Source organism: Furipterus horrens, unplaced genomic scaffold, assembly GCF_987537825.1.
Source record: "Furipterus horrens unplaced genomic scaffold, mFurHor1.1.pri manual_scaffold_5, whole genome shotgun sequence".
In the NCBI taxonomy this organism is placed as follows: Eukaryota; Metazoa; Chordata; class Mammalia; order Chiroptera; family Furipteridae; genus Furipterus; species Furipterus horrens.
In genome coordinates this window covers 81,107,169-81,123,180 of record NW_028327175.1, presented here as the reverse complement: position 1 = coordinate 81,123,180, position 16,012 = coordinate 81,107,169, and the positions used below count along the sequence as shown (strand labels likewise).

The window sequence follows — 16,012 nt, the reverse complement described above, 5'->3', positions numbered from 1 at the left end:
TTCCCCCACCTTCTCCAGGTAGTTTGTGGAAATAGTAATGTTTATATACACATGTATGGTGTTGCCGCGCGTCCATTTATTCCCCGTGAGTCCTCATGAGCGGGACCCGCAAAAAAGGGAACGGGCACTTATTAGTGACCCTGGCCCCAACTGGGGGACAAGTACAGTTTCTAAAGCATTTATTTGAGGGCACTCGGCCTAAGGATGACTGAGACCCCGTTCTCCCTCCCAATGCTTTTCTCGCTGACTCCATGACTAGTACATATTGCTTCGAGAACTGCTTGGCCGCCCAGCGTTACCTTAGTTAAAGGCCGTGGGTACGGCCCGCACCGTCTGCGAAGCCCACTTGGGCAGAAGCATCAGCCAAGGCGCGCAGTTGTTTGCACGACAAGAGGGCGCCGCAGGGACTCAATGGCCCGGTTTGGGGGACGTGGTGTGGCCCGACCAGTTGGCACAAGCCTGTAACAGCAAGGCTTTTTGGCGAATTAAATGTTCAAGCGACGGAGGAAGGCTGTGTCTGCCTTCGTCGTTTGATCACATAACAATAGCGCCTTGGAAGAAGTTGCGATTTGCTTCTTCCTTGAAGCTGTGGGAGTCTCCCTGGAATTGTTTGCGTCTTATTTCTGAACTTTATTGCTAAGAACAGTCTACACATTTTCTAGATTTTAAAACAGATCCCTGTTAACACCATTCTTTGTCCTATGGTTTATTTGTTTACTTAACATGCTTTATTAACGTTTTGTATGTGCGTTCACTCATAGCTGTGTTCATATCTTCGAAGTGGGTGACCGCAGCGGCTTCTATCCAATTCATCCGGGTGCGCAGAGCGCGCTCAGTTCGGAAACCTACCTCTTGATACAGTAATCAAAATTAGGAAGGCTCGCTGTTCACGTACCCTCATGCTTTACAACTTTCCATTTAAGAAAATCGATGAACAAATTCTTTCTTGTAACCCGCTCCTGCACTACGTTTATTTTTAATTTATTTTTCTGATTTGGCCGGACTTAGTTATGCTGTCCGGGATCTTTTATTTTTTACTTTTCTTGCTAGAGCAGATGCGGGGAGGGGGGAGGCTGGGGCTAGGCTCCTGCCAGAGTTGCCCCCTCTGGGACCTCCGCGCGGAGGGGCCGGGAATCACGAAGGAAGGAAGCTTCACTGGCCAGTCGGTCAAAGGCTCCACCTGCCGCCACACCGCGTAGGTTCTCACTCTCCGTCTCTCTCACTCGTGTGCACACACAGACACCACAGCTCTCCTTTGGGTCGGAGACGACGCCAGCCAAAGGAGGCGGGGTTGCAGGAGGAGAGTCCGCTGTGCGTAATCCAGTCCGGGAATTGGCTCCGCCCGGGAGCGGCAGCTTCTCCGGTGACAGAGGAGTAGTGAGCGGCACGGGGTGAGGCTGCAGCCAACTCCGCTCCCCGCGCACTCGGCTGCCCAGGCGCTCGGGACACAGCGGCGGCGCTTTCCCCCGGAGCTGACCGCCCGCGATGTCCGCTTAGGAGCGGCGGCAGCGGCCAGCGTCGCCACACCCGCAGCAGCACAGCGCTCCCGGTCGCAGAACGGGGCTAGAGGGTGCACCCTTGCCCCAGCCCCCACCCCGCCCCCCGCCCTGAAATGACTTGTTAATCGGCGCAGACACTACCGAAGGGACTCACTGGAGTGGAATCAAAGTGGAATTTGGATCTGGAGAAGACTTTTCTTGAACATTTACTCCTTCCTTGTTGTCTTTTTCTTTCTTTTTTCTTCTCCCCTTCTCTGCCTGCCATTGGAGATGAACACAGAGCGTTTGCGTCCCAGAAAGTAGTCGCCGCGACTGTTATACCTAAAGAGACAAGCACACATGTAGGAATGACAAAGGCTTGCGAAGGAGAGAGCGCAGCTCGCGGCCCGGAGAGATCTCCTCGATAATGGATTACTAAATGGGATACACGCCGTACCAGCCCGCTCCGAGCCCCGGCCGCCTACCCGTCGATGCACCGAAAAGGTACGGCTGGGGCGTCCTGGCGCGCTCCACCTCCCGGGCGGCTCAGCTCCAGTTTGCAGGTCTTGGGGCCGCAGCCGCACGCGCTGGCTGCTTTGTGGTGCCTACGTCTTATTTTATCTCGTATGTCTGTCTCCTGAGCGTGGCCCGGCCTTGGGGAAGCAGTCGTGAGCCCTGCTGGCCGCTCCTCTCTGCCCTGAGCCCCACAGACCGCCGGGCTCCGAGGTATGGGCTTCTCTACCCGAGCCGCGCACTAGCCCGGCGCTGCCCGGGACCCCGACCGCGACCGTGAGGATGGCTGTCCTGCCTGGGGATGTGTGTGCAGGACCCGGGGCTCGCCCTCACTTTTGGGCCAGCAGGAAAGAGGGCCCAAGAGGGTGGGATTCTCGGAAGCGCCCTGTCTTGGTGTGGAAGCAGGGAAAGGGGTTCTGCCCTCGGGAGCTGAAAGAGGTTGGATAGCAGAATGCTGTTTTCGACCAGCACTAGGTTTGGGTTCTGGGGTGGGGGAAATGGGCTTCGCAGAGACAGTGGGAAAGCGAAGAGAATCTTTTGTTGTCCGCGCGGGGTTTGGGCTGGGCTCTGTGGAGTGTATGAAACTTGTAATGGCCATGGCACCCGCGCGCCCTGCCACTTAGTGACATTCCGGTTCCCGCGGCCGCTGGCACCAGAGGTTTCGGGCTTTGTCTGCTCCTGCTCGAATGAGTGCCCAGGAGCGGTCTCCTCCCGATGTGGTGCGGCGCCCCCGCCCTGGGCCCTATTCCTAGCCGCAGCTCTCTCCTTGGCAGCTCCCTCCTGGGCGGTGAGGACAGCATCCACCGTTGCTGCGTTGTTCCCCTATAGAGAGACGGGACTGGTGTCCGCTGCTCCCTCCTCCAAAATCTTCGAGGTTCCTCTCTGGAAAGGAGGTTCCTGGTTGGTGGAAGGGTGGAAAGCCTAGCAAGAGATGGCCCAGTGCTTGCTTCCCAGACAAGGGCTCTGCCCCAGCCCCAGGTTCTAAGTGTCCGAAATACTAGCTGCGTTCTAGAGCGCTGCCTCGCGGGCGCTGGGGAGCGGTCCGACAGTGCCCACCCACCCTGCATGACCACGCTGGGGTGGGAAGTGCGCTTCTCCATGGTCTCTACTTTTCTGCTCAGCCCTCCACTGTGGTACACGGTGCAAGGCAAGGATCCTAACGTCCCCTCCCTCTTCCCACGACGGGAGCGGTACGGGGGGAGCCAGGGAGCTTGTGTGTCGGGAAAGGAAACAGGAGTCCGCTGTCTTTCCCGCTCCCTCTCCGCCCCTCCGTCCGACGTCTCCTCCTTCTTTTCCAGTATGGGTCACTCGACCAGGCGCTTCTGGAAAGTTTCTCTGAAAGCCAGGGCGGCGGGCATGATAGGACTGGGGCTCAGTATGTGCAGCCTGCGAAAAACCAAACCCTGAGGGAAGCGGGTGGAGGGCCCAGAATGCGGCTAGGAGCTAGATGCGGACAGTGGTCCGCTTGGTTGGGGTCGCTATGCTGCACTTGGCTGGACCAGTGTCTCAAGCAATAGAGGAAGAGTCAAGTCAGGATCAGGACTCGGGATGCTGATGTGGCCACTGTAGCCATCGGCTGGCTGACTTGCAAGTACCAGCCCAAAGTGCATATCCCCAGCCTCCTGCGCCCGTGCGCAGTTTTCCAGTTGGCGGGTGTCTCCAGAGGAACAGAGCAGGTAGCCTGGTGTGTGTGGAGCGGCGTTAGAACCTGTCTTCACAGCCAAAGTAAGCACTTGAAGGGGCGGCCTTTGGCCTATATTGCAGTGGGCAGCCCCTCCAGCCCTTTGGCGTCTGTCCTTGGCAGAAAGCTGGCTGCTCTGGGGATGCCATGGCCAGACACGGCCGCGGTGGGAACGCTCTCTGCTTATGCTGGATGGAAATCAAGTTGCTACTGAATGTGATCCGTGAAAGGTTTAAAAACACAGGCGCGCACAACACACACTTGTACGCAAAACTTTTTCTTTTTTTTGTTTTTTGCCTCAACTCGGAAAAAATGTTTAACCCTCTTGTAGTGTCTTGCTTGCAAGTCTCAGAAAAGCTATTTGATATCCCCCACCCCCATCCCCCAGCGCTGGTTTTAAGTCTTTTCCAAGTAGGAAGGATGAGTGCTTTTGCCTTGCATTTCTCTAATCCTGATAACTCGAGTTTTCTTGGGCGTTAAGTCCTCAATTTGCCACTGATGGCAGGGGAGACATTCTTGGTTCTGGATACATGAATCCTTTAGTCCCCCCCCCCCCCCAAAGTAAAGATAATGAAAATATCTTACTTTTTTACACCATATCCAATTGACTACTAGAGGTCAAGATTACATGCATTTTGTATGTTTTTTTAATACCCTGTTTAGTTTGCATGGAGCAGTTTTATGATTTACAGTAAGCTTTGATTAAACTACTCCAGGCACCAAAGTTAATTATTAACCTAACCTTAAATACAGTGGCAGAACCATGTCTCCACCTATTAACCTAAACTATCTGTTAAAAAATAATTGCACTAACTATTTGAATTTGGTTTACCCATGCTTGTTTATATGGTAACTTTTATTTGAATCTTGAGTAATCTCTACTCTACTAAATATTTTGGTTTAGGACTTTCTTGAATGAGACACCTTGTCAATAATCTGAAATCAGGAAAGGATGATTGTCAGATATAAAACCTCACTTTTGTGTTATATCTTATTTCAACCTGATATAAAGAAGCATCCTAGTTCATGTTTCTTATTTCCGATGTGTTCATGTTACTTGTGTTCTTGTTTTTTATTTAAGACAATCTTCCCAAAGTGTTATGTTTTGTAGTTACCACACTTTGGAGATGGGTCACATTCTGAATAATGCATATAACCCACATGTGTAAATGTTCAGCAGACACCCCAAATCTTTACCTCAGAGCTATCTGCAGAATATACTTATTGGATGTATCTAAGTTTAAACAAGTTAAAAATTCTTAAGGACCAGTGTAGAAACTCAACTAAATGCCAAATGATCAAGTGAATAAATGACATAGTCACACATAGTTCACATTGCTCCACTTAGAGTGGACCTGTTTTTATTTCTACAGTGAAAAAAAATCTATACCTTCAAGTATGTGGTTATTATAAAATGGCAATAGGTGCAACTTTTTACACACAGAGACACAAACATACACCCCTCAAGTTCTTTCGAAGTCTAGTGAATGCTTTTCCCATGATTAAAAAAATTTATAGCATTTGCATTCTGAGTAGATGGATAACAATGCCAAGAGTGTTGAGTCAGAAGGATAGCAAGATTAGGAAGACTTATCTTCACTGAATAAAAATAAGACACTCAAATTAAGAACTTTCATTAAATTCAAAACAAATACTCAGGCTTTAAAAGCAAATGGGTAATTGTACTCTCATATGAAATGGAAGGAAAAATACTGTTTTGAACAAGGAGACAGGTCAGATATTCTTTGTGTATACATAGTGGTTCAGCTCTTTTCCAAGGAGGACAAAAGAGTGATGACTGGAGAAAAAGTTTTTAGATCTAGATGGACAAGCACTAGTATATTCTCTTTCTCTCTCTCTCTCTCTCTCTCTCTCTCTCTCTCTCTCTCTCTCTCTCTCTCTCTCTCTCTCTTTCTCTCTTTCTCTTTATTTTTCCCAGAAAGGAATCACAGAATAAGCCAAACTAATTGCAAATACTTGACTTAGGCATCTGCCATTTGTTGCACTATAAAGCCTGGGAAAGCTCACATGTATCTCTGTGCTCTCCCAACCCCCAAGCCCCTCCCCACCCCCCATTTTAGGTTTAGACAATTGTTCAACTCCCAAAGTGGGTGTTCCCACTTCCAGGGGAAGGTGAAGCCTGGAAGTATCCTGCTGTGCCCTCCCATATTAATACCCCCCACCCCTGCCTTGGAGCCAACCTGTCTCTGATATTTCTATTCCAGAGTGAAGACCTTTCTCATCTGTCTTAAGTGTGCTGCAACAGCAACTGAGCTACTCTCTGCTGGCAACCACATGATTGCCTCTTGGGGGTATGGTAAGGTAGGGAAGGGAGGGAGGCATTTAATCCCTTTGAAATGGGCAAATAAGATATCATACCACACAAACCTCAAGGGGACAAGGGAGTTCAGAATACTTCTCAGCATGGGACTATTACAGTGTAGGATATACACTAGTCTTGCTTTGTGAAGCAGATGACTTATTGCAAAACTTTTTTTTTATCAGAATAATTTTAATTATACTAATGGGGAGTGTTACATAAAACTACCAATACTCTTCATGTTTCCTAAATAACTTCTTCAGCCCAGACTTCTCTCCTATATTTCTCAAATATTCTCTGCTTACAGGTTGGTAGCTCCCCTTGGACCTGATAGACATCTCAAACTAAGTATATTCAGAACATCTAATTTTGTATCTTTCTCCCCCATAGATGCTTTTCTTAAAATCTTCTCCATCTTGGTAAATGACAGTTTCATCCTTTGAGTTGCTCACGCCTAAACTCAGTGTCTCTTGCTCTATCCATATCCGTTCCAGCTGCAACGCTATTGTTCCCCCACCCCTCAGAATGCATACAGACTTCTGCCAGGTCTCCCACTTCTCGGGATGCTCACACTGGCCTAGCCACTGTGCCCCCTGGTGGGTTATTGTAACTGCCTCCCAACCAGTCTTCCGCTTTGCCCTGGGCCCCCTACAGTTTTCACACTGTAGCCAAAGTGATGTTTTAAAAAGCTAAGCAGGATCAGATCACTTCCATCCGCTCAGATGCTTTCCCACTGTATTCCAGTAAAAGCCAAAGTCCTTCCTATGGCCTCCACTTGCTCTTCAGTTTGGTCTCCACTTCTCTGACCTCCACTCCTTCTTGGGGTTACTTAAATATTCCAGGTGTGCCCTCCTCAGTCTGTTGCAGGGTCATTGCACTGCTCTTCTATGTCTTGGGAAGGGTCTTTCCACCAGATGGCTGGCTGCATGGTTTGCCCTTCAATTTTCACTTTCTCAGTAAAGCATTTTCTGACCACCTTATCTACTTCACCCTTTCCCCTCAATACTCTCTATCCCCTGGCTTGCTTCATTTTTTTCCTTACACTTTTCACAACCCCCAAAACTGTATATTGTCCTAGTATATTTTGCCTTCCACTAAAATATAATGCTATGAGGACAGACATTTTTATGTTTTATTCACTGCTGTACCTCCAGCACCTACACCTGTATCTGGCACATCCTAGGCCCTCCATAACAAGTATTTGTTGAATGAATGAATGTGAGTGAGTGAATGGTGCACCTTTAGCAAACAACTAGTCTTTTATTTCATCTCTTCTGTCTGCTTGTTTTTCTATATTGTTTCCAGCAAATGAGCTATCTTTCTGCCTACATAAGTGTGCATGTGTGTGTGTGTGTATAAAACGCTGTCTTCTATGTACCTAGGTGGTATGTCTCATGCACCATTAGAAGAGCACTCACTGTGGATTGTTTTCCCAGTCTTGGTGATGGGTTGGAGCCTGCTCCTTCCCACAGTCTCACCCAGTCCCCTTCTGTGGTCAAGAGCACACATCTGTGGGACACCTGGTTGAAGCTTGAGGGAATCTGAGTTAGGTAAAATCAACTGCCAAGAAACTGAGCTAAGAAAACAGCCAGCACTTATGGGGATTGAGCTTTTGACCTTGGTGGCCTCATTTGTTCTGCATTCTAACCACTGGCCACAGAACCTTTCTGCTTTTTCGGAATTTACTAATAGTAGTTTTCAAAATTCAACTTTCTACCAGGAGAAAATAGTATGCCTGTTAGCCCACACTTCTGCCCTGTACCAGTAGAGTGGTAACTGTTGCTGAAGATGTACTTGAAGTCAGAAGACCTGGACTCTCTACTCTTAAGTGTCTTGGACATGCCACTTAACCTCTCTGAAGCTGCATTATTTTAAATAAAAATTGTGAATAGTAAACCTATGCTTCCTACCTTGTAGGACTGCTGGAACAATAAGCTGAAATCAGGAAAGTGAATGTATTTGGTGAAATACGAAATGTACTCTGGAAATTTGAAGTTTGATGCTGGCTCCTTCCTCCCCAGACCCTAGGCCTTAGCGGAGACCCTACTTCATTGTCTTCTAAAATGGAAAAGAAAGATTATATTGTGTTGATGTCATTTTAGTGCAAACCACATTATGACATCAAATAATTTTTGCAAATTCATTGAAAACATACAGTCTACATACAGCATGGATCTCAGCCTCATTAATAAGAATGCAATTGGGTCAAGTAAAGATCACTTTCAATGTGACCGTTAAACAGGGCAAAGGCATGGGAGTGGCCCTCTGCCAGTCATTATAAACAAAGCAAGGGCATTGTTTTTGCTTAGGTAAGCTCTAAACTAGCTCACAGCGTGTATGCATTAATGTGGAACAGACATGTCAGAGTGAACTAGGAGTAATCGGAGAGAAATTTTGATCTTTGCTGTAACAAGGGCAAATTCATTAGATTTTGTGGTATGAAGTGAATAAATGAGGAGGGATTATCACAGGGAAGGCAGTACACAGCTCTGGAGGCAATGCAGAGGTCACGCTTCTTAGGTAGATTTGCAACCCAGTTTTTGCTGTTTACAAATTTGAGCCTGTTATTTAACTTCTCTGCCTCAGCCCCCATCTGTAAGACGCTAGTATGATGGTAATGTGGTTGTTAAGAAGAGTAAATACGATAATATTTGTAAAATTTGTAGCACAATGCCTGGTACACTTACTTATACACATTCATTAAATATAAGGTGTTACTTTTATTTGGGTGACAGTGGTCATGGAGTGTCCTGGTGGAGAGAGTACAGAAGGAAATGGCCACACATCTGTAACATAAAGAGTTAATGCAAAGGAAGCAACCTTTGGACTAGACCCATTGGCCTTGGTGTCGGGGGTGTTAAGTCGAGAAGCATGTGAAAGAGTCACCTGCATGGGAAGAGGAGTCATGACCCTTTTCCTAACTTTGGAAGATGAGATATCACGCTCAAGGTGGAAGAAAAAAACAGTATACAAACTAAACAATAGTAAGTAGCTCAGGGCTTTACATCAAATAAGAGCCCAAAGGACAGTTGTCTGAAAGAAATAATAGCTTTTACTTACTAACTTTGTAAAAACAAAATTCACACTCTGAATCCACTAAAGGATCTGAGAGCAGCCCGTAACCACTGTTCAGGGATGAGCTGGGTGGACCTCAGCACCATACCTGTGATAGGCAAGGTGAGAGGCTGTCACTTACTTCTGCAAGATGGTCTTCATTGTGGCCACACACTTGCTGGGTCACTCTCCCCAGGCCAAACCTGAAATCCATTTGGGAGAGCATCAGTCTCCAGGCAGAAGCAAACCATTACCCTCCCCACCAAACGGAGGAGGTAAGTTGGCTGACCCTGACAGAGACAGCATTCACTCTGCTGATTGATACACTGCCATACAATCTGAAATTTGATTCAAATGATGGTCATGCGAGTTTTTTATCAGTGAGAAGAACCTGATTTCTAAAAGGCACAGCGGAAGGGGCAGTAATTGGTGTTATCACCACGTTCCCTGAAGGACTCCTGTTGTAACCAGGAGGAACAGGAATCTCTCAAGGTTTAGGATTACAGTTATTTTCATCTAGGAAAAAAAAAATGTTTTCCTCTTAAATTTTGTAAAGAGAATGTAAAGAGAGAGAAATAAGTCAGCCATTAACATGCCCCAAAGACTGAAGCACCAGGTCATTCTGAGCAGCGGGAGTGATAACCACTGCTTTGAAAGTATTGTTAGTAATAGAAATTTCCACATACAGCACACGGACCTGAGGCTTTCACATAATATGACTCAGTGCTTCTGTGGTTCCCCACTAACCTATAATTGCCATCTGCAGAAAACTTAATTCAAAGAATCCCTGCCAATTTAAAAATTTAACAGGAGAATCTCTAAAATTGATGCTATTTACCCCTCTCTTATCCTTTCTACCCTCCCACGTGTTTAAGAGCAAGCCTTTGGCCAAGACTTGATTTGAAGCATTTATAGCACAGGAGCTGGCACTGAGCACAATGAAAACATGCCACTGGAAAATAAACATTTGGGGGACTGGGATGGAATAAAGAATATATTAATTATGGTTTAATGTTTTATGAGACTTTTACAGACAGGCTGTCTGTAATGGATCCATTCTTCTTCTTATTCCTGAACCTTTTTTAAGGAGCGTATTATTCAATCTTTTCGTTAATATTGCAGGGACTCCAGCACTCTTCCACCCCTCCCCCAGACTCCAACTGTCCTTGAATGAGGAAACTGAGAGAATACTGATTGAGCTGGTGAATGGAAATGTTCCTTTCCTGAAAATGGAATGCTTTATGAAAAATTGCATTCCACAAAAACACTCAAACAATCCAACAACTGTCTCCTCCTTTTTACCCTGGAGAACCACATGACTTCATTCACATATTTTGGTGTTTGAATGCATTGGTTCTTAGGCTTCAAATACCCAGGTGGAAAGCCAGTCTATTAAGCCTTTCATTATTCTAAAACTGTGAACGTCAGAGTTACTAAGATCGTTCTCATCTCAGCATAGTGAGTGGTAAATAGAAACCAAATTGTTTACTGCATTTGAATCTGGAATATACGTAGCAGAATGGCAGATGGGTGGATTTTTATAAGAATACTTGTTAATGGTTTTTGAGATGGATTCTGTGCTAATTCTTCTCGCATCATGAATGATGGCCCCAGCTAGACACTGTCGCTGGGATCTTCATCTATTAATCATGGAAGCTGCTTTCTTATTCGGTTGCCATAGTTTCAGTGCCTCAGACAGTGTTGGGGTGTCTTGGGAAAGGTTTGAGAGATACTAGGGCTTGCAAGACTGGCAGTTATTTTGGCAGTTGTGGTGCTCTGAAAGAACTGAACACCGCTTCTCATCTAATTCAGTGTTGGATTAAAAAGAGGCAACTTCTGAGAGTGTCTCTCTGGACCTTGTTATGTGCACAGCCAGATGATATTTATTCCAAGGTTTGCCTCCTGTTCAGTCTTGCTGGCAAAAAATTACAGTCAAGGGGCTGATGTCACTTTCATTTTTCGGCAAGAAAGCACAAGGGTGCAAACTCTGTGTTAAGGCTGTTCATACATGTGGAGGTAAATGAGGGCATTCATGACTTTCCTCACAATTTCAGTTTCATGATTTGGTTTTGGCTCTGAGGATTGCTAAATAAACAAAATGACCTCAGGAGTGTTGTATGCTGTGCATGGGTATGGCAATGTAAACATTTAGTGCTTTCCTTCAGGTTTCACCTTTATTTTTTTTTTAGGTTTGACACACATTACTGAGGAGCTAGAGACCATTTTACTGTATTTTACAACATTGGCCCACACATCTGCTGCTTTGTCAGCTCTTGAGTATATGAGCATTTTTTTCCCTTTCTGTAACCGTAATATTATGCGATTTTGTTTTTAGGGTTGTGCTTTAAGGGTTGGTTAGGAAGAGCTCTCCAGTTGTGTCTATAGCATGTGACCAAGTCGAGAAAAGATTTGGAGAAGTAAATTGTTACAAGAGGGAGATCCACTCACTCAGTGGATCTCTGTGCTTCGCGTGTGATGCAGAACTCAGCTTTCCTTTGTTAGGGAAATCTGGCCTTGTGTACAGATACTACTGGTACACTTCTTTACTGTTCTTCCCATTTCTCAAGGGGACGTTCAAGGGCTCCTACCAGTCTAAGCCGAGCTATTAAGTTCCTTGCAAATTAAAACATAAAGTAAAACAGTCTCACACCTGATGCAAACAACACTGAATTCAGGACATGCAAAGAGCAGCAAATGAAAACCCAGGCAGATTCATAGGAAGAAAACCTTTAATTCATTACAAATGGGCCTAATCTAGAAAATTGGTCACTTTTTATTTTTTACTAGAAAATTACTAGTTTTTATTTCAGGATGAGCTTCAAAGCAACTGTTTCAAATTTCCCCGTATCCAGCTTGCCACGATTTTAGTGTAAGATCAACGAGCATTTTTAAAGCACGTGCCTATTACGTTGACCCCTCCCTTAGCCAACCACACTAAATGATTGATTTTAGAGGCCAATAATTTGAAGTAAATTAAAAGGATAACATGGCCTTAATTGCTACTGGCTTCACCAGGCTTCTGGGCACCGGAATTCCTTGTGGAGAAACACTTTCAAGTGTCACAGCAGTTTTTGATCATGTGGTCTGGCTTACCCATAGGCTGCAATTATCCGCCCAGCCCTTCTCAAGGCACCCCTCAAACATTTCCACGAGGCAAAACAAACATGCATTTTTAAATTCAGTATTATGGATGCCCAATTATTTGACAGGATAAGAAAATAGGTCCTGCAAGTTTTATAGTATTTTCGTACATTAGCTGTTTTAAAGGGAACCGGGCGTGGGGTGGGAGAGAACAATGAGACTAATATTTCAGATCGGAAGCTTTTCTTGTTGGAAGAAGAGTCTATGGGAATCGAGTCTGCTGTCCTATTTACAGCAACAAGATTGGAGTTATTTCTGGGTGTCCAGTCAGGCACAAATTACACATGAAGCCTTAAGAAAAGCAAGCAGTACTTTTGTGTGGATGTCAGTCAAATACAATATGGACTTTAATTAACCTTAATTAATTATTTCTGATTACAGATTTTCTTTTGTGCCTTCAAGGCACAGAATGTATTTTGGTGGAACATTTTAGACAACAGTGACTTGAACATGCCTCTATTATCTTGCCTTGCACACTACACTAAGTTCTCAATATATGAAAAATGTGATTCTGTAGCATTTGCAGAATGGTCATGTAAAGAATAAAATACCACGTGGGGGACAATAAAATTTCTAAGTGATACAGAGTACGTTGAATATATGGCTGAACCATTTTTAATTTTAAAATAATTTACTTCTCAAAATAGCTGATATTTACTGGCTCCTAGCTGAATTTAAGGCTATTCCTGCCAAAGATTGAATGGGACTTTGAGTGGTGCCTCAGTTGTTTCAAATAAATGCTACTATATGCTGGGGACAGTAGACTAAGTGGTATTTTCTTTGCCCCAAAGTGTTTACCTAGTGTGAAAAACAAAGACCAGGGAATATTATAGGCACTGGAGAGAAACAGGCCTTACTTTTTGTTGAAAAGGTTTTTTCCCTGTGTCATGCAGTTTTGGAACAGATGTTAAGAAGCCGAATTATATTGTTAATGAACTATTTACATTGAACTTTTAACTAGAGGGGCTAATAAAAGTTAGATATAATAAATTAATGCCAAATTATGGATTAAATTTCTGTGACTAATCATTTTGTAGCTTATATGATGAAATTAATAGCATATAACTCATCTTAGTGTAGCATAATTTGTGCTTATTATCATTACTTTGCTTTTACAATTAAGCTTACCAATCTATAAGCATCTTAATGAGAAATCACCTAAATTAAATTGACTTACAATATTTGCTGTACTGTGTGCTAAGGTAGTGATTATGTAAAATAATTTTCAAGATGGTTGTCCTAATGCATGCAATATGGTTTTACTTTCAATAGAAATAAAGTCAATCCAGTGCCATGATTCCATGTTGGTCCAGCCAAGAGGAGATGCTACTGGTGTTAAAACTATTTAGAAAGTAGTTTCATATGTAGCCAAGAGAAAAGGTAACAAACATCTTTTGGATGTGTTTCCCTTTTAAAGGGGTGTTCAGAGTACAGGAAAAAGTTTTCTATTAAAAAGTCAACTTTTATCTACAAGGTGTTTCCTCTCATTTATGATGAGAGGAAGTTCAACATGTCGAATGTGTTGATTAATTAATCCCCATGGGATCTCTTAGAGGGTGGAGCTTTCGTTTTTATACGTTGTCATGTCCAGAACACAAGACCTGTTAATACTGCCCCAAACACATCCGTTCCCAAGAATGAAAAGGACACATAATTGCTTAAGCTGTTAGAACTAACAGCCACATCCAGTTCCCCAGCAGATCCTACAACATGCCAGGTGTGCTAGAGAAGGCTTTGAAATGTTGGGAAAAGCTTGACATTATCACATTTGTTATTGAAATGCAAATTCTTCTGTGCAAAACTTGAAAGGGTTTTAAATGTAGGACTGGGGCAAGATCTTTTCTTGCTTGTTGTCAACTTCGCCTAGTCTTACCTGGAGGGCTTGTTCTAGTAAAAGTGATTGTAATTCATTTGCATATTTCATTGTTTTTTCAGTGCCTGTGTTTAAAGTGCAGACACACCTTCCTGAGACAGCACCTTGTAGGGAGAGGATAGTGCGCTGCCAGCCCAGGACTGACTGTTCCACCTAGGAAGGAGTCTTGCTGGGTCCCACATTAGCTTTTAGAAATCAGGCTTACTGATGACAATCAACAGCAACAGTATTTACAGTGTTATTATGAATAGTAAAGACCTCATTTACAAAGTGTTTACAGTTTTTAAAGTGCCTTTATAAACATGGCCTCATTTAATATCATTACATACTTGGTTAGGCAAGGCAGGTATTATTATGCCCAATTTAAAGATGAGATAACTGAGGTTCAGAGAGGTCAAATATCTGCCCAAGAGCATTACCTCTGGTAAGGGAAGGGCTTGGGACAAGGTCCCCAGCCTTCTGAATCTGAGTTTTGTGCTCCTCCATGTTATTTCACTGTTTACTCAATACTTAAAAACTTTTAAATACCACTATAGTCTTCCAACCATAGATGTTCTCACATTATGCCTACTACGCAGATTGAACAATGACACAGAACAAGTTTAGAAGTAGCTTTCTAAGGACTTCTCCTGAGGTTTTAGTGCAGTTGGGACCTAAATTCCTGCTCCAATGCCATTTCTACACATTGTCTGCAGAGGCTCTTAGGGTCTTATGCCTGTATTTGAAAGGAAATCAATTGAAAAATGGAGGCTGTTTTTATTGGGATTCTAGTCCTGTTTTATAGCAGGGATAAAAATAAACAGTAACATAAGGGTGGAAACTGGCCCTGGTGCAGGGTAGAACTGGAGGCACAGAAGGTAGAGCCGATACTCTGGCACAATAGCCTCCTAGGGCTTGCAAACTTCTATCTATAAAACAGAAACACGTTGTTAGCAAGGAATAAAGTGGTATGGCACAGCATAAGTGGATCTTCCCTTTGACAGTCATTTTACTCTCTGGTCCATGTTACCAGTCTATTGAAAGCAGCAGCTCAATTAAATTCAGTAGATAAATATAGCATCTATGCTAGGCAAGTTCTAGATATTGAAGAGACACAATGGGCCTAGTTCAGACTGTATTATTTGTGTACCCACTATAGGCCGGAAGTTGGGCCCAATTCTACCGAGAAGGGTAGTTACATGAAAAGCCATTATGATGTAAGATGTGACTATGGTTCACCCCAGAAGCGGAGTGGTGAGGATGCTGAGAACCTGAAGGAGCAACTCTGCCCAGCGGGGTCGGCACACAGGCCTTTGTGAAGGAGGAAGCATCTGAGTTGTGCCTCAAGGATGGGAGAGATTTCAGTAGGTGGGAGGCAAGGGGAGTAGGAGCAGTGGATCTAAGGAAGAAGCAGGAGCAAAAGTCCAGAGGCAGGAAAATGAAGGACTTGGCCCCAAAGCAGCATGGGGTCCCCAGGGACTGGTATGTGGTGTGGAAGCCCTGAGGACTGAAAGGGGACTGAGAGCAGACAGTGGAGGGCTCTGCCCTGTCCTACAGATGGGACCTGGATGTGCAGGCAGTTGAAGCTTCTGATGACATCATCAAATGTGTGTTTTAGAAATATAAATCTGCTAGCACTGTGAGTAGAAAAAAGGACACATTCTGGGTATGTTTGCAAGGTATATCCATCAAGACTTAGGGACCAGCTGGATATGTGGGATAAGGGAGTGGAAGGAGTAAAAAATGGTTCCGAGATGTCACATCTGGGGAACTGAGTGGTTAGTGGGGGCATTGGCCAGGAGAGGGACCCAGGTCTACAGACAAAATAGTTAATATGTAACAGCTATGATAAACCTTATTTAAATAACATATTAGGACAAACACCGAAGCCTTGGACCTAGTCCTATTGTGCTCACGCCCAGCTCTATAAAATGGGTGCTAAAATTTTTTAAATTAAGAGTGTTTAAACTGTC

The 16,012-nt window shown here is 44.4% G+C and overlaps 1 protein-coding gene across 2 annotated transcripts in view; it reads left to right on the top strand.

The window, feature by feature from the left end:
• Window positions 1-1,350: 1,350 nt before the first annotated feature.
• The window catches only part of SEMA6A (semaphorin 6A), a 123,618-nt gene continuing 108,956 nt past the window's right edge, over window positions 1,351-16,012 (top strand). For both annotated transcript variants that reach the window (XM_090276610.1, XM_090276608.1), the window contains exon 1: window positions 1,351-1,982. The gene's annotated coding sequence lies outside the window, so the exon portion shown is untranslated. The remainder of the gene's footprint in view (window positions 1,983-16,012) is intronic.